This window comes from Leopardus geoffroyi, chromosome E2 (assembly GCF_018350155.1).
Source record: "Leopardus geoffroyi isolate Oge1 chromosome E2, O.geoffroyi_Oge1_pat1.0, whole genome shotgun sequence".
In the NCBI taxonomy this organism is placed as follows: domain Eukaryota; kingdom Metazoa; phylum Chordata; class Mammalia; order Carnivora; family Felidae; genus Leopardus; species Leopardus geoffroyi.
Window position 1 is genome coordinate 5,471,860 of NC_059335.1, and position 23,439 is coordinate 5,495,298.

A 23,439-nucleotide genomic window follows, 5' to 3' on the forward strand; every position below is an offset into this window, starting at 1 on the left:
CCAGGAAGAATTCCCACTTGATTATGTGGTAACGTAGTGAAAGTGCTTTTGATTCAGTTTGCTTTGCTTTATTGTGGGCTTTCCATGAATATTCCCCACAGGTAGTAGTTTGTACTCTTCTTTACTTGTAATGTCTTCCTTTGCTTTGATAACCTGTTAATGCTGGTGTCACAGAGAGTGTGTTCACAAACTCTCTTCTCTTCACTGCTTGGAAATGTTTGAGGAGATTTGAAGAACGCTTTCATTAAGTGTTTGTATGAGTTATCCAGTGAATCCATTGGCACGGGAATTTTAATTGTTGGGCATTTTTTAAATTAATTTTCAATGTACATAGTAGTTGTAGCTCTGATGAGATAGCTAAAAATATTTCTTCTTGATGGGGTCCAGGCAGGTTTTATCATTTTTGAAATTTATACCCCCTTTTCAGTATCTGTTTCTTGGCACATAATTATCCATTGTCACCTCTTAAAATGATTCTTATTTCTATGCTGTCTATTATACTGTTTCATTTGTCCACGTCTGATTTTAGTTGGTCTTCTCTCCTTCATTCTTACTTGATTTGGTTATAGGTCTGCCCAATTTGTTGGGCTTTTCTGAAAACCAGCTCTTCCTACTGTCAATATTTTCCTGTTTACTATGTCCTATTTTGTTCATTTCTGTTTTATTTTTAAATTTCCTTCTTCTGGTAATTTGGGCTCATATGGTACTTTCCCTGATTATTGGAGGAATAGGAACGTGATGTGTGCTATAGCATGACAATACTACAGAACTATCTGTGAGCATTGCGTACAACTCTATGTGTCCATGGAGGAATGAAGTCCTGATGATACCTTCTCAGCCATCTTGCTGAAGTTCTCTTAGATGAATATTGCATATTAGAAATTTTCATTATATTCATCTGAGAGGATTAAGTGGAATGATTTTACTATTCTCTTATTTGTTATCTTTCAGCTGTCTTCAACTGGTACTCAGGGCTTTCTGCCAAAGATGTGCATAGAAGCTTCTTTCCAAAAAGTGGCAGGGGGTAGATATAAACATAGTGCCTTGAGAATGTACACTTAATGATGTTGGTGATCACTTAATGTTGGTGATCATCAGAGGATTCATGTGGGAAAAAAGCCCATACACAGGCAATGAACCTGGGAACATGTTTAGTCAGTCATCAAGACTAAATATAAATAAGACAACCCATACTGGGCAGAAAGGTTACATTTGTAGGAATGTGGCAAAGCCTTTAAGTGGCACTCAACACTAATTCAACATCAACAAATGCATACTGGAGAGAAACCTTACAAAATGTAAAGAATGTGGTAAAACCTTTAAGTATGGCTCATCACTAAATGGACATAAGGGAATCCATACTGGGGAGAAGCTCTACTAATGTAAAGACCATGGCAAGGTCTTTAACAACCGCTCAAGACTTACTCAACATCATAGAATTCATACTAAAGACAAACCTTACAAATGTGAATAATGTGGCAAGGTCTTTAAGAGCCACTCAATCCTTACTCAACATCACAGAATTCATACTGGAGAGAAACCTTACCAATGTGAAGAATGTGGCAAGGCATTCATCCAGCATTCAACCCTAATGAAACATCACAGAATTCATACTAGAGAGAAACCTTACAAATGTGAAGAATGTGTCAAGGCCTTTAACCAACAGTCATATCTTACTCAACATCACAGGATTCATAGCGGAGAGAAACCTTACCAATGTAATGAATGTGGCAAGGCCTTTACCTGGCACTCAATTCTTACTCAACATCACAGAATTCATACTAGAGAGAACCCTTACAAATATAAGGACTGTTGCAAGAACTTTAAGAAGCAATCACACCTTATTCAACCTAACAGAATTCACACTCGAGAGAAGGTTTACCAATGTGAAGAATGTGACAAGATCTGTAATCACTGTTCATCCTTTACTCATTATCACAGATTCTGTACTGGAGCAAACCTTACAAAGTTAAAGAAAGTGAGAAAACTTTTAAGGACCATTCATCCCTTAATTCACATTGGAAGATTTATACTGGAGAATAATCATAGAATTCTAAAGAATGTAGCAAGGCCTTTAAGCAATGCTAAACTCTGAGTCCTGACCAGAGTAGGTATATGAGAGGATTTTTCAAATATAAAAAATTTGGCAAGCCCTTTAATCAGAGGTCAAGCTTCACTCTTCATCACAAAATTCATGCTGAAGAAAAAAACTTACAAAACAAAGAATGTGGTAAAACTTTCAGGACTGCTCAACCCTACTCAGCATCACAGAGTTTATACTGAGGAGAAATATTACAAAGGTAAAGAATGTAGCAAGCCTGTAGCAGACTCAGAATTTGCTCAACATCATAGCTGTCTTACAGGATAGAAACCATAAAATATAGAGAGAGTTGTGCTTGTACCTGGAATTCAATTCTTAATCAATATCTCAAAATGCACGCTAGATTTTAACCCCACAAACATAATGAATGAGCAAAGTCCTATCAAGCATACACTTCAGCAAACACCAAAGAGTGCATAAAAGAAAGTATCTTGAAAGATGCAAATATTTGGAAAAGTATTTAACTGAGCATCAAGTGTCAATAAATGTCACAGAATTCACAGTAGAAAGCAGTATGCCAGTCTATTCAGACATTACATCCAAATACATATTATTAAGGATAATACAAAGTTAAACACTTAGACAATGTTTTTGCTGGTAACCTTCAAAAGATAGAGGGGGTGGGTTTTCATAGGTTTACTCATTTGAATATATGCTTTTTTACATTGATCCTATTTGAGATGTGACTAACAAATATTAATGTATTTCTATAATCACTCCACAAAATTCATTTATTTCTAGTGGATTTATGAAATCATGGGGCTGATTGTTGCTGCATCAAAGAAATTAAATGACCTTTTTCATTACGTGGGACTCATGCATATCTAATTATCTATGGAAAAGGAAGGAAAATATGATATACGATCTACAAAGAGAATCTAAATGCAGATGCTATTTTGTGATTATAATATTGATTAAAGTACCATGAAATGGGCTTTCAGATCATCATTCTTCTCTATTAATTAAAACTAAAAAGGTTTCTGAATATTATAAATAAAATGTTTTAGTAATTGGCCTTTAAGGAAAAGTAGGTGGCAGTCCAATAAAATACTGATATATCTTCATTGTAGCAATAGTTAGTGAATGTGGTTGAAATGAAATTGTCACAGATATCTGAAAGAGGATAGCTAATTCTTCCATAAAATGGTACACAATCATACATCCACATTCCTCAAGAATTACCTCAGGCCTGTCAAGGAAATCACTACTCCCAGCTTGATATCAGCCCCGGAAACAGCTTCTTGAATGCTTGTATTCTGTATCTTTAACAAGGATTACAGAGTGGATTTGAAATGCATAACTTAGTCTATGTGTGAATTTAATATGCTTTAATTAATAAAGCAATGTTTTTAAAATTTTTTTAATGTTTATTTATTTTTGAGAGACAGAGCGTGAGCAGGGGAGGAGCAAAGAGAGACACACACACATACAGTGCGATCAGGGGAGGGGCAGAGAGAGAGGGAGACACAGAATCCAAAGCAGGCTCCAGGCTCTGAGCTGTCAGCACAGAGCCCGACGCAAGGCTTGAACTCATGAGCCGTGAGATCATGACCTGAGCCCAAGTCAGCCACCCAGCTGACTGAGCCACCCAGGCGCCCCAAAAGCAATGTTTTTTTAATGTGTGAACTTCAATGTGTAATGCATGAAGTGTTATCCCACCACCAGTGTAAACATACCTCATTTTATTAAAGATTGTAGGTAACTGATGGTACCTATCAACTCTTTGGTAATGGAATCCAATAATATATCCTGTAATCCATTTTCTCAGTGGCCTTAAGCTTCAAATAATGTGTGATTATTTTTACCCTACTTTATCTATTGTTTTATTTTTACCTCGTTGGTATTGCTGAGATATTAGATGTATATATTACAGATTTTCTAGGGGTATTGTTAAACATTTACCTCAAGTACTCCATGATAATGCTACCTGGCTTCTACTTTGTGTAGCCAGTAGTTTTGTAGGGGCCTTGAACTGGATCAACCCGTCTCACTACTATGATCCCTAAACAACACCCTGAAGAGTCACAAGTTAATGTAACTTCTGACATGACATCTCCAATCCACCCTTGTGAGGAATCATCTCTCCTATCCCCCATGGCTTTACTCTTGTATGTCTTCTAGAGAAGACTCCCACGGAGCTTACCCAAACCTGCCTTAGCGAATGGCCCAATTTGGACTTAGCCCAAAGACACTAAAACACTCCACCATGAACCCAAATAAAGGTATATGCCCCATGTCATATGTGGAAGTGTTGTTTTGATGTTTACATGAAGTAAACATGCATATATGACAGTGCTGGGTGTGAAATAGATACCCCATAAGTAGGATAAACATATTGCAATAGGAGTGATATTATAGTCCCAGGAAAGAGATAAGAAAATATGCAAAGTAAAGAAGTAGCATAATGAATTCTGCATGTGGAGAGAAGACACCTGTCCTGAGTTACACAACTGACTCTCTGGATTTAGAAAAATAACAACTACTTGCTTTAATTCCTAGTTATCTCTAGATATCCGATTCTATTTTTCCTCGTTTTTGTTTTCATCTACATAGGCATCAAAAGCATTATTCTCTGCCTTTGTTGTGACTAGAGTGATGTCACTGAAATCCTAACTGAGATCATAGAGATGTTTGGCCAGTGGGACACACTATTAACTCAGACATTTAGCACTAGGATGTGGAATGAAAATATAAGTAAAATGATGATGGCACCATCCTTAGAGAGAAAGATAAGAGCTATTAAAAGAAGATGTGAAGAACTCTCTTTCAAATGTGGGGAAGGAAATGGAGGTGGTTCCCTTTTGTCACCCAAAGTCGTAAGTAGCTCTTGGTGGTGTCCTAGGATGAATAAATGTAATGGAGATAAGGGATTGGCAAATGTGGTGAGTTTCTGATGATTAAGGGATTCCTATTTTATCTTCATGATTTAACTGAATTCTTGTGTTACTGAATAATAGATGCTGTTGGATGACAACGATTACTGTAAATGCCCAGGCCTAGATCAGGAGCAGTGGATGGAGGAAGGCATATTGGATGATGCAAACACTTTGGGCATAGGTTTAAAATGTCATATGGAAGAGTAGATAATTGAGATGAAGAAGCCTTCTGAACACTATAATAGGCAGGGTCAGCAAGGCATGTGCTGTGGTTGCACCAAAGCACTAATACCCCAAGTATATAACCCCATTTCAGTTCAGATCCAGTCTACATGGATGACCTCTCAGGGAAGCTAATTCACTGCTGTGAGGGACCATCCTCCCTTCAGTCAGCCCCATGATGAGTATAATCCTGTGCTCTGGTTCTTTCTGAGACACTGATTTGTTGGAGGAACCATTCAACTGTTAGTGGCAGTCAGCATTACTGCTTCCAACAGTCCAGCACAAGTGTTCACTGACTGAAATGAATAAGGAAGATATGGTATATATACACAATGGACTATTACTCAGCCATAAGAAGGAATGAAATCGTGCCATTTGCAATGAATAGATGGAGGTAGAGAGTATTATACTAAACAAAATAGGTCAGAAAAAGACAAATACCATGTGATTTCATTTAAGAACTGGTGTATATGGTGCATTTAAGAACTGAAACAAGCAAAGGATTAATAAAAGAGAGGCAAATTGAGAAACATCTCATGAGTAGTTTGGAATTTTTCTGAGCAATGAGAAATTATCTTTAAACAGATCACTGGAGGCTATATTTAAAATTTAGATACAACATCATCACCACTTCATTGAGATAAGAGGACAGCGGTGTCAATGGGCCACAGGTTTAACTCAGGCACTTGGCACTGAGACAGTTATGAAGGCAGATGAAACATAATGATGGTATCCTTTGAGTGTAACATAGGTCTACTGAAAGCAAATATGGAGAACTCGAAATGTGGGACACAAATGGTAGGGAGTCTCTTTTAGTCACTGCAAGGCCTTAGGAATCTACTTTTGATCAACAAATGTGACAGAGATGGAGATTTGGCAAATGAGGTGAATTTCAGAGAAGTCAGATCCTATCTTCGTGATTTCATATGTCCCTGTGTAGTGCTGAGGACACGTGATGTTGGATGACAGAGATTCCTGTACTTTTCAGGCCAAAATCAGTGGCAGTGGAAGGAGAGGGGTTGCTGCAAGATACAAATGTTGTGGGCATAGCTTCCCAATATCACATGGCAGAGTAGATGCTGGAAATGAGAAGTCCTTCTGGACACCGGCAGGATCAGGAGGTGTGCGCTGTCCTTCTACAAAGCACTAGAATCTTAGGTTTATAACCACATGTTGGTCTGATCCACTGTAGATGGATGACATTCCAGGGAAGCTGATCCACAGCTGGCAGGAAACTCAGTCCTGCATGAGCCCCACGATGAGTGTTCTACTCTGAAGATTGTGCAAGGTACTGATTAATTGGGGAGCAATTCACCAGACACAGTCAGTGAGCGCTTCTGCCTCGTACAGTCCACCTAGTTTTTAGGCTAGATGCCCCTGTGTTCATTCACAGCACATGATGCATTTCACCCATCTTCTGAGGGCTTCTGTCTGTGGTAGAAACTTATACCATGAAGTTGGGTAGCAGTTGTGCTCACATTTAACATGGGCATATTGAAGTATAACGATGCAATATGGGATAGCTGTTATTTTGTGTTCAGCTATACCATGAGAAGGTCAATGTGTACATAGGGAAAAAGCTGTGTATTTTGTGTTATGTACACAGTGAGTAGGTAGATGCTCAGGTCTGATAACATGGCTCAGACACCCTATGGTGTGCTCTAGCTGTTCTATTTCTTCCCTCTGGTATTGTCCACCTGCAGGCATGTGTTCTCTTGCTCTCTCATGACCACAGGTGCTTGCCCCACTATCAGCTATCAAACCATGTTCCACGTGGCAAGGAGGGAGTGTAAATCTGATAGGACTTATGGAATATGTTTTCCAAACACTCCTTTTCGCTGAAGGAAGGCCATCCCCTTCAAGGCACTTCTCTCTTCATCTCATTCAGCAGAATGCTCTCATAAGGCCACTTTAAGTTACACATACCTGTAAGACAGGTGGACCATGAGATTGTAGGGAGTGGCCTGTGTTTCTGGAACTCTTTGTTTTTCTTTTTTTTTTTCAACGTTTTTTTTTTTTTTTTTTTTTAATTTATTTTTGGGACAGAGAGAGACAGAGCATGAACGGGGGAGGGGCAGAGAGAGAGGGAGACACAGAATCGGAAACAGGCTCCAGGCTCTGAGCCATCAGCCCAGAGCCCGACGCGGGGCTCGAACTCATGGACCGCAAGATCATGACCTGGCTGAAGTCGGACGCTTAACCGACTGTGCCACCCAGGCGCCCCTCTTTTTCTTTTCTTTAATTTTTGAAAGAAAGAAAGACAGAGCATGAGTGGGTGAGGGGCACAGAGAGAGACACAGATTCCAAAGCAGACTCTAGGCTTTGAGCTATCAGCACAGAGCCCAATGCAGGGCTCAAACTCACAACTGCCAGGTCATGACCTGAGCCGAAGTCCAATGCTTAGTCAGTTAAGCCACTGAGTGCCACTCAGGCACCCCCGGAACTCTTTTGAATCATCTGACACAAAGTGCATCATGCCTTGCGTTGGAATCAGATGTTATGAAAATCCCTGAAATTTAGAGTATGTCTACCCAGATTCACAAGAATTTTATCATGAATGCAAATGGAGTGCTAATAATTTACAGGTAAGTAGGTAAGTATGAAAAGCCACTTAAGCATGCACTCATTTGTTGTTTTATAGTGAAGATCATCAAATACAGATTCCCTATGTCAAATACAGACATAGGGAGAATGCTATATTCAACTCTGTTATCAAACATAACATCTATTTATGTTTTTCTGCATGTATTTCATATCTTATTTGATAAAGTATTTGAATAAGTTCCAATTTAGTTCCAATTTAGTTTAACTTGGATTACTTTGATGAAAAAATGTGAAGACATGTGTATTTGTGGGTGATTCCAGGATGCCCGAGGAGGACATTGAGGGAAGTGAGACATGGAAGAAGAGGAAGTCAGAACAGACTACGTTAGAGTCATATTTATTTATGAATTCATAAAATGTGCATGTTCTGTGTGTGTGTGTTAGAGTGTGTGTATCAGACTGCTAACATCACCACAAACATAGAAGGATTCTAAGAGTGACTTTTCTGTGTATAATTCAGGGATGACCTGTGATTTAGTGAGTGCAGAGGCTGTTAAACTTATCTTGCATCACATTTACCTAGAGGACTGGGGCACCTGGGTGGCTCAGTCAGCTAAACATTTACCTAGAGGACTTATACAATATCAAATTTCCAGGCTCTTCCCATGTTACCATTTCAATAGTTCTGGGCTGTAATCCCTAATTTTCTTTTCTTACATGTTGTCAGGTGATGCCAGTGGGAACTATTTTGGGAACCTGCTTGGCAAATGAAAGTCTGGGGGCATATTTATGTTTTCATCTTCAATAAAGATATTAGTCCATGAAGAATGCAGTCATATACAAAGAAGATCATGCATTGTTTTAGGTGGACTCTGGTCTTTGTTCCCCAGATGTGAAAGTGGGCTCATATGTAGGCTGGGTTTCTCCTGTGTTTTAACCCTGGAAAGCTGACCTGTGTGCCTTGTCCTCAGTTGTCTATTAAATACCCACTCGGGGGATATGTGTATGTCCAGGGCTGAAATGTGACACTGTGAAGTCTCAGACCATGAAGGCTATTCTATGTGAAGTCTTCTCGAGGAAGCATTGCTTGTAGAACAAGTGTTTTTCTAGAAGGGCATTTGAATTCTTCCTGTTGCTGTGGGTACCCATGTTCAAAAGTTGACTCTACCAGTATTGAGATACCACAAAATCTGTTTTTACCTAAACTATTTTATTTTGTATAGTTTTTTTAATTTTATTTTTTAATTTACTATTTCAATTAGCTGTAAAGAAAATATCTACTGTTTGTTTTCTATGAAAGGAAAAGCCTAGTTCTTCCCTACTCTACTTCTCTCTTCTGTGTCCTTCTTAATACACACACAGAGCACTTCACTCGTGACACTGCTGGTCACAAACACTGGGTGGCTGCTTTCTCCACAGCAAACAGCAGGTCTCCAGCACCACCTTGATATCTTGCAATTTAACTCAATTTCAACACTATTTACCCAGACATGTTGTCAGGTCTCACAGATAGGGACTCGGTCCTACAAGACTCACCCCCCACCCCCTACAACAACACACACACTTTCAGACACTATTCACAAGGTCAGGCTATTACCAATACTTGTGAATGACCAGATGTAGATTGGAGATTCCAATAATCTTCTACTTGGGTTCAATTAATATGATAATGGCTTATAAAACTCAGGGAAACACTTATGTTTACCAGTTTATTAAAGGATATGCTAATGGGTACAGATGAACAGAGAGTTGAAATGATACATAATGTGAGGTCTGGGAGGGTCATAAGCTCAGGAACTTCAGTCCCCATGCAGTTAGGGTATGTCACCCTCCCTTTGTGTATGTGTTCACCAGCCTGGAAGATGTCTAAACTCCATACTATTGGGATTTTATGGAGCCTTCTTCATGTAAGCATGACCTATGACCGGTCATTAACTCCATTTCGAGGGCTTCTTTCTTTTCTAGATTAAGGGTGGTGGGGAGATGAAGCTGAATGTTCCAAGCTTCTAATCATGGCTTGGTATTTCTGGTGACATGCTCCCATCCAGAAGCCCACCCAGAGTCACTTCATTAGAACAAGAGATGCTCCTAGTGCTGTGATCCCTTTGGAATTACAAGAGTTTTAGGAGACCTGTGTCAAAGATGGGGCAAAGACAAATATTAGAACATGAATTCCTCTAGTGCTCTTATCATTTAGGAATTTACAAGAGTTTTAGGAGATTTGTGATAAAACCAGTTATTCTATTATCTGGCATCAGTAAAAAAGGAATAATATTATTCCAAATGCATAAAGTCCTGAACATTCAAATCATTAGAAAAAAAAGCATTAGTAATAGTGGACTATACATTGTAAACACTATATAATCAATTTAGATGTTAGTAAATATTGTATATTTCGGTTTTCATGGAAAAGGTAACCCACAACTCATGATTCCATGCTGATTTCTCTGTGTGTGAATGTAAATATTGAACTCTGGAAAATGGCAGCTGAGAATCTGACACTGGGAATGAACTTCCTGATCCAGATTTCCCTGGAAACCTGCAAGATTTCTATTATTATGTCATCATTTTCCTTTACTGCAGTGGAACCAGGGCCAGTTTGAGAGTCATCTAAATGTTTTTCTGAGTCATCTAAATGTAGCCAAATGTTGGTCATTCCTTCTAATGGAATTCCAAACACCTGGGTAGCCTTTTGGTTTGAAACATTATCTCCATGGTTTTAGATGCAGACTTATATTCTAGTTTTACACAGTGTCCAGAGGTGAGTCCATTGGCAACTCTGGTCCTCGAGTGTCTTCCAGGCCATCACCATAATTCCCAGGAACTCCAGGTGGGCAAAGCATTTAAGGAAAAGTTCCACATTACATTGGCCCCTCCAGTAACCTCTGCTGGATCCTACTTGACCTGGTAAATAATCACAGTTGCTCTGTATGTGTGTGATAAGAACAAAAAGAAATACATCAGAACACCTAGTATTGGACCCTGTTATGCTATACCTTGTGCAAACACATAGCCTTACTCTCTGCAGCATTCAGATGTACCCCAGATGTTTTCTGTTTAGGACTAATGGTTTTCATTCTGTGCATGCACAAGCCAAGGGGACAGCACCTTCATAGGAAGAGTCACACCGAAACCTCCTGTGACATATCTCCTACACCAAGCATGCTTTTTCTTGAGGAGCATTTTTGTAAGTTTTTATTTATTTATTAGTTTTTAGGGTATGTATGTATGTATGTATGTATTTTGAGAGAGAGAGAGAGAGAGAGAGAGAAAGCAGGCGGGAGAAGGACAGAAAGAGAGGGAGATTGAGAATCCCAAGCAGGCTCCATGCTGTCAGCCTAGAGCCCTACACAGATATCAGTCCCACAAACCTTGAGATCATGATCTGAGCTGAAATCAAGAGGAAGCTGCTTGACTTACTGAGCCACCCAGGCACCCCCACTTTTGTAAATCTTCTTACTCTACCTTCCATTATTGTATTCCTCCCCCCCACTTTTTCATTAGACTTTGTGGAGGAAACTGAACAACTAGGCCTTTATCAGTGCATGTTTTCCAACTGCCAGACAGTTTATTCTCTTGAGTGAAGACCACTGTGTATCCAGGTTCTTCTTTGTGTCCTGGAGGAATTACAAAACTTCCTCATCTCATGAGAAAAATGTAGTCTGTTTTCTTCATGTCAGTCATTTATATGTTCATGACTCAGAGTGTTATGTAGAATTATAAGGCACTTACTTTGTAGGTAAATCGTGAATAATAAAGAGAATCTTTCCATTAATGAATAATAAATTAAAACCATACAATGAATTCTTTTATAATTATTATATAATCATCCATAATTTTTTGTTGTTTCAGTGGTCTTCTGATATATGGTTAGAGTCCAATCAGGAATGAAATGATGAACTATTGGGACCTCATCAAAATAAAAAGCTTCTGCACAACAAAGGAAACAATCAACAAAACTAAAAGGCAACTGAATGAGAGAAGATATTTGCAAATGACATATCATATAAAGGGTTAGTATCCAAAATCTATAAAGCACTTATCAAACTCAACACCCAAAAAACAAATAATCCAGTGAAGAAATGGGCAAAAGACATGAATGGACACTTCTCCAAGGAAGACATCCAGATGGCCAACTGACACATGAAAAAATGCTCAACATTACTCATCATCAGGGAAATACAAATCAAAACCACAATGAGGTAACACCTGACAACTGTCAGAATGGCTAACATTAACTCAGGCAACAACAGATGTTAGCGAGGATGTGGAGAAAGAGGATCTCTTTTGCATTGTTGGTGGGAATGCAAGCTGGTGCAGCCACTCTGGAAAACAATATGGAGGTTTCTCAAAAAAACTAAAAATAGAACTACCCGACGACCCAGCAATTGCACTACGAGGCATTTATCCACAGGATACAGGTGTGTTGTTTCAAAGGGACACATGCACCCCCATGTTTATAGCAGCACTATCAACAAGAGCCAAAGTATGGAAAGAGCCCAAATGTCCTTCGATGGATGAATGGATAAAGAAGGTGTGGTATACACACACACACACACACACACACACACACACACACACAGACACATATACATATGCAATGAAGTATTACTCAGCAATCAAAAAGAATGAAATCTTGTCATTTGCAACTATGTGGATGGAACTGGAGGGTATTATGCCAAGTGAAATTAGTCAGAGAAAGACAAAAATCACATGACTTCACTCATATGAGGACTTTAAGAGGCAAAACAGAGGAACACAAGGGAAGGGAAACAAAAATAATATAAAAACAGGGAGGAAGACAAAACAGAAGAGACTCATAAATGTGGAGAACAAACTGAGGGTTGCTGGAGGGGTCGTGGGAGGTGGGATGGGCTAAATGGGTAAGGGGCATTAAGGAATCTACTCCTGAAATTATTGTTGCACTGTATGCTAACTATTTTGGATGTAAATTTTAAAAAAATAAGAAATAAAATTTAAAAAAAGGAATGAAATGCTTTCTCCTGAAAGAATGCAGAGTTACTCAAAATAATTGTCAATGTGTATCTATCTCTTTTTTTAACTTTACCCCAAGCAGGCTCCATGCAGGTAGCATGGAGCCCAAGACATGGCTTAAACTCAGGAACCATGAGAGCATGACTGGAGCCAAAACCAAGAGACACTTAACTGCCCAAGCCACCCAGGTGCCCTCGAATGTGTTTCTTTCAATATGAGATATTTTATTTGCCTAACATTTACCTGGGCATGGGTTTTTAAAGACAGTTTCACAATGGTACTTAACATGTTTGACTTCAAGACACTGACACTCCTGACGGTCAATGAAGAATCTCTAAGTAGCATCAAGCATAGAAAATAAAACCTGCCACAATAGGTCCTGCCTTAATGCAACCCCAAGAGGAGAGAAGATCCTTTAACATTGCAAGAATAAGACCCACAAAATATCTAGAATTATGACCACAACTATAACTACTTGAAACCTGTGTTAACTGAAGTGAAGGCTTTTTACTCCAGAGAGTCCTTTACAGGGACAGGAAATATCGACCTTCATCAAGGATACTGCTTCACAAGGACAGGTCTATGCTCTACCTGATGGCCCAGACTCAGCCTAAGGTTTCTGGTACCTGGGTCCCAATAGAAGCATCAGGTCAGTCTTATAGGGACAAACTCTACATCAACAAGGACCCTTTGGAATATTTGGGGATGTCCTATGTAGGCTGGGGTTAGACTGGCACCAGAATCTGAATCTGCTTCCATCTCAGAGAAAGAAGAGTTAGTCATCCAGTTTCCTCTCCTCCCTCTACAGAAGAAATCTCCTTCGTGGTAACCAGGTGGGACTCATTCCAAGTTCATTCTACTCTTTAATGAACACTGAGTAAGTGTAGAGATGCAAACAGATAGAAATGATTATTTCCAAGGCATCTACTCATTAGAAAAACAGAAGAGGAATCATGATCCCTACCATGGAGTCTAGTTTTAGACTAGTCTAGTTTTAGACTAGTTTTAGACTAGTTTTAGTCTAGTTTTAGACTAGAACAAAAGGGTACATTGTTTAATTTAGGATGTGGAGTCAATAAGAGGAAGAGGTGGGAACACAGGGGTCTTTGCTGAAATTGGGCCAGTTCCCATTCTGTGTTGTGGTGTGAGTTCTGGTGTCACTTCTGATGGGTCATCTGTGGACCAAAAAGGTTTTATTAACAGTAGTAGTAACATTTATTTTCATTCTTCTTAAGAATACAAGTTTTCCAGTGAAGAAATGGGCAGAAAAGGGGCGCTTGGGTGGCTTAGTCGGTTGAGCATCCAACTTCGGCTCAGGTCATGATCTCACAGTTTGTGAGTTGGTGCTCTGTGCTGACAGCTCAGGGCCTGGAGCCTGCTTCGGATTCTGTGTCTCCCTCTCTCTCTGCTCCTCCCCTGCTCACACTCTGTCTCTCTCTCAAAAATAAATAAAGATGAAAACAAATTAAAAAGAAATGGGCAGAAGACATGAACAGTCGCTTGTCTAAAGAAGACATCCAGATGGCCAACAGGCACACGAAAAGATGCTCAACGTCACTCCTCATCAGGGAAACACAAATCAAAACCACACTGAGATAACACCTCATGCCGGTCAGAGTTGCTAAAATGAACAAATCAGGAGACTATAGATGCTGGCGAGGATGTGGAGAAATGGGAACCTTCTTGCACTGTTGGTGGGAATGCAAACTGGTGCAGCCACTCTGGAAAACAGTGTGGAGATTCCTCAAAAAATTAAAAATAGATCTACCCTATGACCCAGCAATAGCACTGCTAGAAATTTACCCAAGGGATACAGGAGTGCTGATGCATAGAGGCACTGGTCCCCCAATGTTTATAGCAGCACTCTCAACAATAGCCAAATTATGGAAAGAGCCTAAATGTCCCTCAACTGATGAATGGATAAAGAAGATGTGGTTTATATATACAATGAAATACTACTTGGCAATGAGAAAGAATGAAATATGGCCATTCGTAGCAATGTGGATGGAACTGGAGAGTAGTATGCTAAGTGAAATAAGTCAGGTAGAGAAAGACTGGTACCATATGTTTTCACTCATATGTGCATCTTGAGAAACTTAACAGAAGACCAGGGGGGGAGTGAAAGGGGGAAAAAAAGTTAGAGAGGGAAGAAGGCAAACCATAAGAGAGTCTTAAGGACTGAGAACAAACTGAGGGTTGATGGGTGCTGGGGGAGAGGGGAAAGTGGGTGATGGGCATTGAGGAGGGCACCTGTTGGGATGAGCACTGGGTCTTATATGGAAACTAATTTGACAATAAATTATATATAAAAAAATAAAATAAAATACAGGTCTCTTTGGGGTGCTGGGCTGGCTCAGTCAGAAGACCATTCAACTCTTGGTCTTGGAATTGTGAGTTTGAGCCCCACGTTGGGGGTAGAGATTACAAAAAAATAAATAAGCTAAAAAAAAGAATACAAGTTTTCTAATATAATTGTCCCAGAAAACTCTAAGTATTTATGGTAAGTTGCTTTTTATTTTATTTTATGAAATAGAAAGGAAAGAGACTAAATAGATTAAAATATTAGAACTCTGGGAGTTAAATTTATCTGGACAAGTTTAAGACTGCCAGAGCTGGAAGTACCCCAGTGGGAGATCAGAGCCTGCAGCTAGCTTCCTCCCTCCCCTAAACCAGATCCACCCACTTCTGAGACTGTGCCCAGGTCTACCTGGCTCTGGGACCCCCTCCCTTCCCAAGACAGAGGGATGAGATTCTGGGTGGTTGTCCTTTCATCTCTCCAGGGCTGGTGCTCACAATTCCAAAAATCCAGAAGCAGATAAATGGGAGAATAGAACTACATATTTTAGTGCCTTCATTTCTGCTTTTCCTACTAAATCCTGTTTTTTATAAGCTTTTACCCAGAATCTTATTTTCATTCATGCAGATTCAGTAGTTGCTCAAGTAAAAAAATATACAAATATATGTATATTTTTTATATGATTGTAAAAATCTAGCTAATTAATGTGCCCCCCACATCATACAGTTAGGATTTTTGATTTTTAAATTTTTGTTGAGAACATTGAAGTTATATAGTTTCTAAGCAAATTTCAAGTATAATAGACATAAAATCCTCAGTAGTCACCATGGTGCAATTTAGATCTCCAGAATTTCATGCACACCTGAAATTTTGTACCATTTGGCCAACATCTCCCACTGTACCCTCACTCAGCTCCTGGCAGTCACAATTCTACTCTGCTTTAGGAGTTCAGTGTTATTATATTCCAGATACCATTGAAATAATACAGTGTTTGCAATTTTGTGTGGTTTATTCCACTTAGTATAACATCCTCAAGGGTCACCTGCATTGTCCCATATGAAAGGATCTCCTTCTTTTTTTAAGGCTGAATATTGTATGTATATACAAACAGAGATGATAACTAGCTAGATAGATATAGATATCTATATTTAGATAGATATATAGATGTATTATATATTACATATGTTATATATTATTCATGATACATGATATATTCTATGATATTTATTTATTTTTTAACTTTATTTTTAATTTTTTAAAATTTACATCCAAATTAGTTAGCATATAGTGCAACAATAATTTCAGGAGTAGATTCCTTAATGCCTCTTACCCATTTAGCCTATCCCCCCTCCCAGAACCCCTCCAGCAACCCTCAGTTTGTTCTCCACATTTATGAGTCTCTTATGTTTTGCCCCCCTCCCCGTTTTTATATTATTTTTGTTTCCCTTCCCTTATGTTCGTCTGTTTTGTCTCTTAAAGTCTTCATATGAGTGAAGTCATATGATTTTTGTCTTTCTCTGACTAATTTCACTTAGCATAGTACCCTCCAGTTCCATCCACATAGTTGCAAATGGCAAGATTTTATTCTTTTTGGTTGCCGAGTAATACTCCACTGTATATATATGCCACATCTTCTTTATCCATTCATCCATCGATGGACATTTGGGCTCTTTCCATACTTTGACTATTGTTGATAGGGTTGCTATAAACATGGGGATGCATGAAGCCCTTCGAAGCAGCACACCTGTATCCCGTGGATAAATGCCTAGTAGTGCAACTGCTGGGTCGTCGGGTAGTTCTATTTTTAGTTTTTTGAGGAACCTCCATACTGTTTTCCAGAGTGGCTGCACCAGCTTGCATTCCCACCAACAATGCAAAAGAGACCCTTTCTCCACATCCTTGCCAACATCTGTTGTTGCCTGAGTTGTTAATGTTATAGGATATTTATTTTTATATCATAAATAATATACCACATGTTCCATACACTCCTCCTGTAAAGGAGGGAAACTACAAGGAGACAATACTTCCTATCTTCTCAAATGATTAAACTTGAGGAAAAAACAAAAGTAGAAACTCAAAAAATGGAGGAATTAAACTGATCATATATTGCTGATCAGAGTGTACCAAGTACAGGAAAACTGGCATTTACTTATAAACACAAACATTTTTCTATCCTGTTAAAAAATGCACACACAATAATGAAAACTCTTTGAACTTCAAATCTAACCTTCTTTTCTGCATTTTTCAATTCATCCATATTTCACTCTTATGGCATGCAAATGTTCTTTTTCAATCAACAGGGAAACAGAAGGTGACAAATGGCTCAGGCCAAGTATCTACATCTTCATGGTTATTGTAGGACAACTAGTGGCCACTTGCAGGATATTATGAGGATTAAATCACATCATGTATGTGAAGTTCCCTATATGGTGCATCACAACTTCCTTGTAAACAGGAAATTAGTGTTTAATCCATATGGCAGTAATTGATTTATACATGTTGTTTTCCAAATAGAGACTGGCTCAGACATTAGTGCATTCAAGAGGCTTCTTTCACTAAACTTTGAAGTGCTATGAAAGCATGTTGTTCTGCAGGATGGTGATAGTGGTCTTTGCTGGGAAAAAACAGTAAACTCACAACAGTGGAAAGTAAGTGATGAACTCTTGCCTGGGAACTCAGTAGGAGTTGTTTGTGTTAAGTCAGATGGTGGCTGTGGGCTCAGGTGTGCTGTGCCTGTATTCTCTCAGGTAGTGCCACTAAACATGGGTCTCAGGGAGCAGCATCAGCACTAACACGGAACTGGTGAAAGATGTCAATTCATGGACCCCATTCCAAAGCTGCAGAATCACCATTTCTTCTATGGGACCTGGAACACCACATGATTTGTATTCACATTAAAACTTGAAAGTACAGGGGCGCCTGGGTGGCGCAGTCGGTTAAGCGTCCGACTTCAGCCAGGTCACGATCTCGCGGTCCGTGAGTTCGAGCCCCGCGTCGGGCTCTGGGCTGATGGCTCAGAGCCTGGAGCCTGTTTCCGATTCTGTGTCTCCCTCTCTCTCTGCCCCTCCCCCGTTCATGCTCTGTCTCTCTCTGTCCCAAAAAAAAAAATAAATAAACGTTGGAAAAAAAAAACAAAAATTTAAAAAAATAAAAAAAAAAAAACTTGAAAGTACAGAAATACTTATCAGCATGAGTTTACAATAAACATCCCATGGAGAGTTTTAAGAACCAGCATCAGCTGTGCCCTCTGCCGGTCTCTCTATTGGCCAGGGTGAGAGCATCGGTGCTGCTTTAACTATGGGTTCCAGGTGATTCTCAGGTGAGGCCAGGGTGAAGCACAAGAATTCACAAACATACTTGGGAGGCCTGTGTCTGCCGTTCAGTAGAAGAGGTGATGATAATCTGTTCAGCATCACTTGGAAGGGGCAGGTCATTGCAGCCCACATTCCCTGAGCTGTGGCAGGATGTGTGGCTGTCTGTGACAGAGGAGGATATCTGAAACCAGGAAGGAGAAACTCACAGGTAAGTGTCGATGCTGGAGCTCAGTTTTTCTGAATCTTTCCTGTGACAAAGTCAAGGAGAGGGCGGTGTTTTCTACATTTCAAGATTCTTCTGCCTCTGAGGTGATGAAACCCGGTGAAGAGGCTGTGTGCTAAGGCCTTTAAAGGTGTACAGATGTGATTTCTCCACATAACATCACCCCAGAAAGCTCTTGAGAGCAGAAAGGAGAGGAAGAAATGGCTGCTTCTCAAATAAATTTTGTCTGGGCTTAGCTCAGGGACTGTATCCTCATTACTTACTGAAATGCCATGTATTTAGTCCTGCAAACATTTACTTCTCTACATCTCATGGATCTGCCTAATAAATTTGTTTTGGACTAGTATTTATCCCTTTCATGATAGTCAAATTCAGCTCTTTAGGACATTCCTTGTTACATCCCAGGGCCTTCTCTCCATTCTCTACAACCAGGCTTTCTATACAGCATGAGGAATTCCTGCCATGAATTCATGACCTGCAGATTATTTAAAATAAACCTTTGATGACAGATCAGTATGGGGATGTGTTGCTACCCAAGTTTCTCATGGGAGATACATCAGGTTTGAGGACTCCAGTAGATGAGACTATATATTTATGTCCTGTCTGGGTGTGACACGAGTCTATGTAAACTGATTAAGAACATGAAAAACCAGGGGGCTCAGGGGGCTCTGTCGGTTAAGCAATGCAATCTTGATGTCAGCTCAGGTCAATATCTCATGGTTTGAGTGAGCCCTGTGTCAGGCTGCTCACTGTCAGAAGAGCCTGTCTGGCATTTCTCTCCCTTTCTCCCCTGCCCCCATTCACTCTTGCTCAAAATAAATAAACTTAAAAAAAAAAAAAAAACATGAAAAGCAAGTCAACTAGCTTTGGGGCCCAAATAAGTCAATGTTCTGAAAAAGAGCTTTGCTGTCTAGATTGTTTCAAAGATTTACTACTTACAAAGCATTAAAGACTAGAGGACATGGGAGGAATCTGTGACTTGAAATTTGCAAAAATTTTCCACATTTTCATGATTCGTATCCTAGTATGATTTTGTTGCTGTTGTTTTTTTCTTCCTTTGCAAACTCTATCACATCAACGATGAGTCCGTGTACACGCATGAAGACCCTGATATCAATTTGTCTCATTACAGCTGATGTTAACATTGTTCACATGGATCGGGGTCTCTCTGACAGATTCCCCCAGAAAATGAAATCTCTCTCTTTTGTTTACTAGAGATCCTGGTCTTTGCAAATAAAGGTTTTAAATTGGTCCTCAATCTATTAAGTTTCAATTTTATTTTGCATAGTAAGTTTATTTGCATAGTTATTTGCATAGTTTATTTTGCATTCAATTTTTATTTGCATAGCAGATGTTTTCTTGATTATTAGCTTTTGCTGAAAAAAAATAACAAATATCTTATAACTACTATATGTTCATAGGTCTTAAAATTCTGTAATGCAACTTCGCACAAATGACAAATGATATCATTTCAAGGAAATAATTAGGCATTTGTTGGTGTAAGGAATGAAATATTCATGATGTTGTATCTTAAACTTTCCCCTTTTCTGAAGTTCTCTGTTACCCTCACTGTGAATTAGTGATAATTCTAGAAACTAAATGGCATAGGATATTGTTGTCACCATCTTAAAATCTGATATACATTCCTTATTCTTTGGTTAAATCTTATTTTTTTAAGTTTATTTATTTAATTTTAGAGAGAGTGTGTGTATGTGGGGGTGGGTGTGGAGAGAGAGAGACTGGGAGGGAGAGAAGGCCATGCAAGCGCCATGCAATCAGTGCAGAGCCCGATGTGGGGTTTGAACTCAGGAACAGTGAGATCATGACCTGAGCTGAAATCAGACGCTTAACCAACTGAGATACCCAGGTGCCCCAATATTTATTATTCTTGATTCAGTACTACTTGGAAGTGGAGTTAGGGAACTGAGTATTGAAAAGCCTTCCTAAGTGTTCTAAAGAGGCCATCAGGAAACAGCATTGGGAGAATTAGTTTTCTATTAGCTTCTGAAATGTGCTCTCTTCTCTCTAGAACACAGTGCTGGATTTGAAATTGTAGGTTCTCCAGCAAGGGTCACGTATCTTTTTTTCCTATCTATAGATCTTGCTGTCTCTAGAGTTGATCCGGGTATGATCTTTGGAAAAGGGAAGAGACCTTGTGCAAAAAAGGACAGGAGAGAGTAACCACACACCCAAGTAAGTGGGAATGAATGAAGCAGATGACACAAGTGAGGGTCAAAGGTCAAAGGAGAAAACTCAATCTTAAAATGTGGTCTGGGAAGCTCTGCTTGAAGGGAATGATTCTGAAAGCCTAGGTGTATTTTTCTAGTGGTCATGGATGGACATTCCTGTCATGCCCTTCCCATGCTGCTTCATCCCCTGAGGCTTACCTTCTGTGCCAGTGTCTACCATGGCATTCACCAAAGAAATCCAAAATCATCCCCATGTCCCCTGAGGCTCTATGGGATCTGACTTGATTTTGGGGACATGTGAGTATCTGTACCCATAGGGAGAATCTAAGTGGAGGCCCCAATGTAATTTACTTTTGTCCCAGTTATGGGTGCCCTTATCTCCTGGAGACATACACAAAGTGTGGCGCAACATCAGGAATGTGAGGCAAACTGACCATCCTCTATGAAAACTTATACAGTACGGCCTTCCTCATACAGCCTTCAACATTGCCTGGCCCTCTGTATTCTTAAATGTACTGGGAGCCTCAGCAATTACATTGACCTCATAGTGGAATAATCAGGCCACTAATTTAAGACCTAATTGATGGTGGGCCCCATCAAGAACTAAGTGCCAGAATCTTTGGGGATGGGACCCTAGAGAAGGTAGTTCAAAAACTTATACAGGGGATCCCAATATGGGGTCAAAGCTAAGAATGGCATTTTGAGCATTACTTGTCAAAATTTCATGTATACACAAATCCCTTGAGGTTCCCATTAAAAACAGATTCTGGGGCCCACACTCAGATATCATGTCTGCCTAGGTCTAGATGAAGATCATTAATTTGTTCTTATAACAAACATTGAGGTTGCTGTCCCCAGACTTCATCTCCAGTTGCCCAAAGCTAGAGAGTGCAGAAGAGCACACCTGAGTCCCATCTATCCAGCCATCCTATCTCAACACAAACCCAGTTGTTCCCAGTGAAGACTACTACTCTCAACAAGATGACATTGTGTGCACATCCCCTGCAAGTTGGGAAAGGAAAAGCTAAGGCAGCGGTGGTTGAGCACAGCTCTTTGGTGTACATGTGTACTCATCCATGAAAGGGATGTTTCTTGAGTATCTTATGTATGCTGCAAGTGTATGAGGATGCACCGTGTTCAAGACGTTGGGCTGGGAAACTTACGTATATTGTGTGAATGAATCTTTGTAAAACCCTGGGGATTGTGTACACTATGTTCATTTTTCTAGGAAGGTTGGATCCAGGGTGAGCCTTCTTGGGAGTAGAGATTGTTTGTATTCTCTCTCAACATCAGTACTCTCGAAGGCCATGTTGGATGTGGAGGCACAAATATAGAGAGCAGATCGGAGACAGAAAGGGTGGAGTAGAACCTCTGAGGGAAATCTGATGCATCTATCATTTGCATTTGCGTATTTGATCCATTTTAATGTGCTGAAAATCAATGGACATTCCAGGAATGGAAGGTGGGATGCTATGTGTCCTCTTGGAAGCACTGTTGGTACCAGAAAGGTGAAACGGACTCCCCAAGTTCTAGGTCCTTTGCTTTCCCTTATCTGAGTCTGAGCCTCAGAAAAGTGTGGATATCAATGGGCTATCCAGGAGGTGGAGCTGCTAGGAACTCTGTTCTCTGAGCTGTCCTGAGAAGGGAGGATCAGGGACTGGCACCGGGGCCAGAGAGGTCAATTTTGTGGTGGAACAGGTCCTTTTCGAGAGAACCTGAAGGGACAATTGTCTATCAGGCTCCCCAAGCACCATGTAGACAAGGACTATTCCAGATGCAAATCCTGGGACAGCTGAGCTCTTTGCCCAGAATGGTAGCCCCAAAGTATGAAACAGGAATCTGAGGATGTCAGAAGGTCCCCTGCAGTGGTAGCACTGATGGACACCTAAGCGTTTCTATTACACAGGATGCTCCTGGATGGCCAGTCCCTGCTCCCCATCTGCTCGGGCTCCCTTCATTGTGGGAGGTGCCCAGCTTGACAGGTTCATGGGGATTCTCTTTGCGTGCTTGTGTGAAGTTTTGATGATACTGAAGGCAGACACGGGAAAAGGATCGAAAACTCTGGGTGTGCTAACACTGGTCCGAGGGATGACTGTCCTGTCTGTAGACTCTAGCCCCAGCTGGCCTCCACGGTGAACTCCGGTGTATGGGCAGTTGAGCTAAGGTTCAAGGCTAGTGCTCGGTAACTCCGGGCTGGTAAAGGGAGGAGCACATGACTGTAGGTTTAGCTCCTGAGTGGGGCGGTGTGTTCCGGAAATCCTCTGTGCGCATGTGCAGCATTTGGTGGGAAACTCTATCTGCGCAAGTGCTGTGGGGAGCCATTGCCGAGAGTGGAGTCTGTGCAAGTGAGAGCAGAGTCACGCTGGTGTCTAATGTGCATGTGCAAAAGTGGGCCGAAAGGGGCAGGGAAAGATGTCCTATTGAGTCTTATGCTCACGTTGCGAGTGGGCAAGTTGTCCAGGCCAGGGAGAAAGGTGCTCAAAATGAAAGGTGGTACTGTGTGGTGTTAAAAGATGAACTGATATATGTTCATATTTTCAAGACTTAATCTGACCGGTTAATTGATCTATTCAAATGGTTAGGCACGTTCCATTAGTAGCAGATAGTGGTAAGGTTTTTACAGAGACGATGTGGAAGCAAAGGAAGGACAGCTTGATTGGATAAAACCTTTGGTATTTG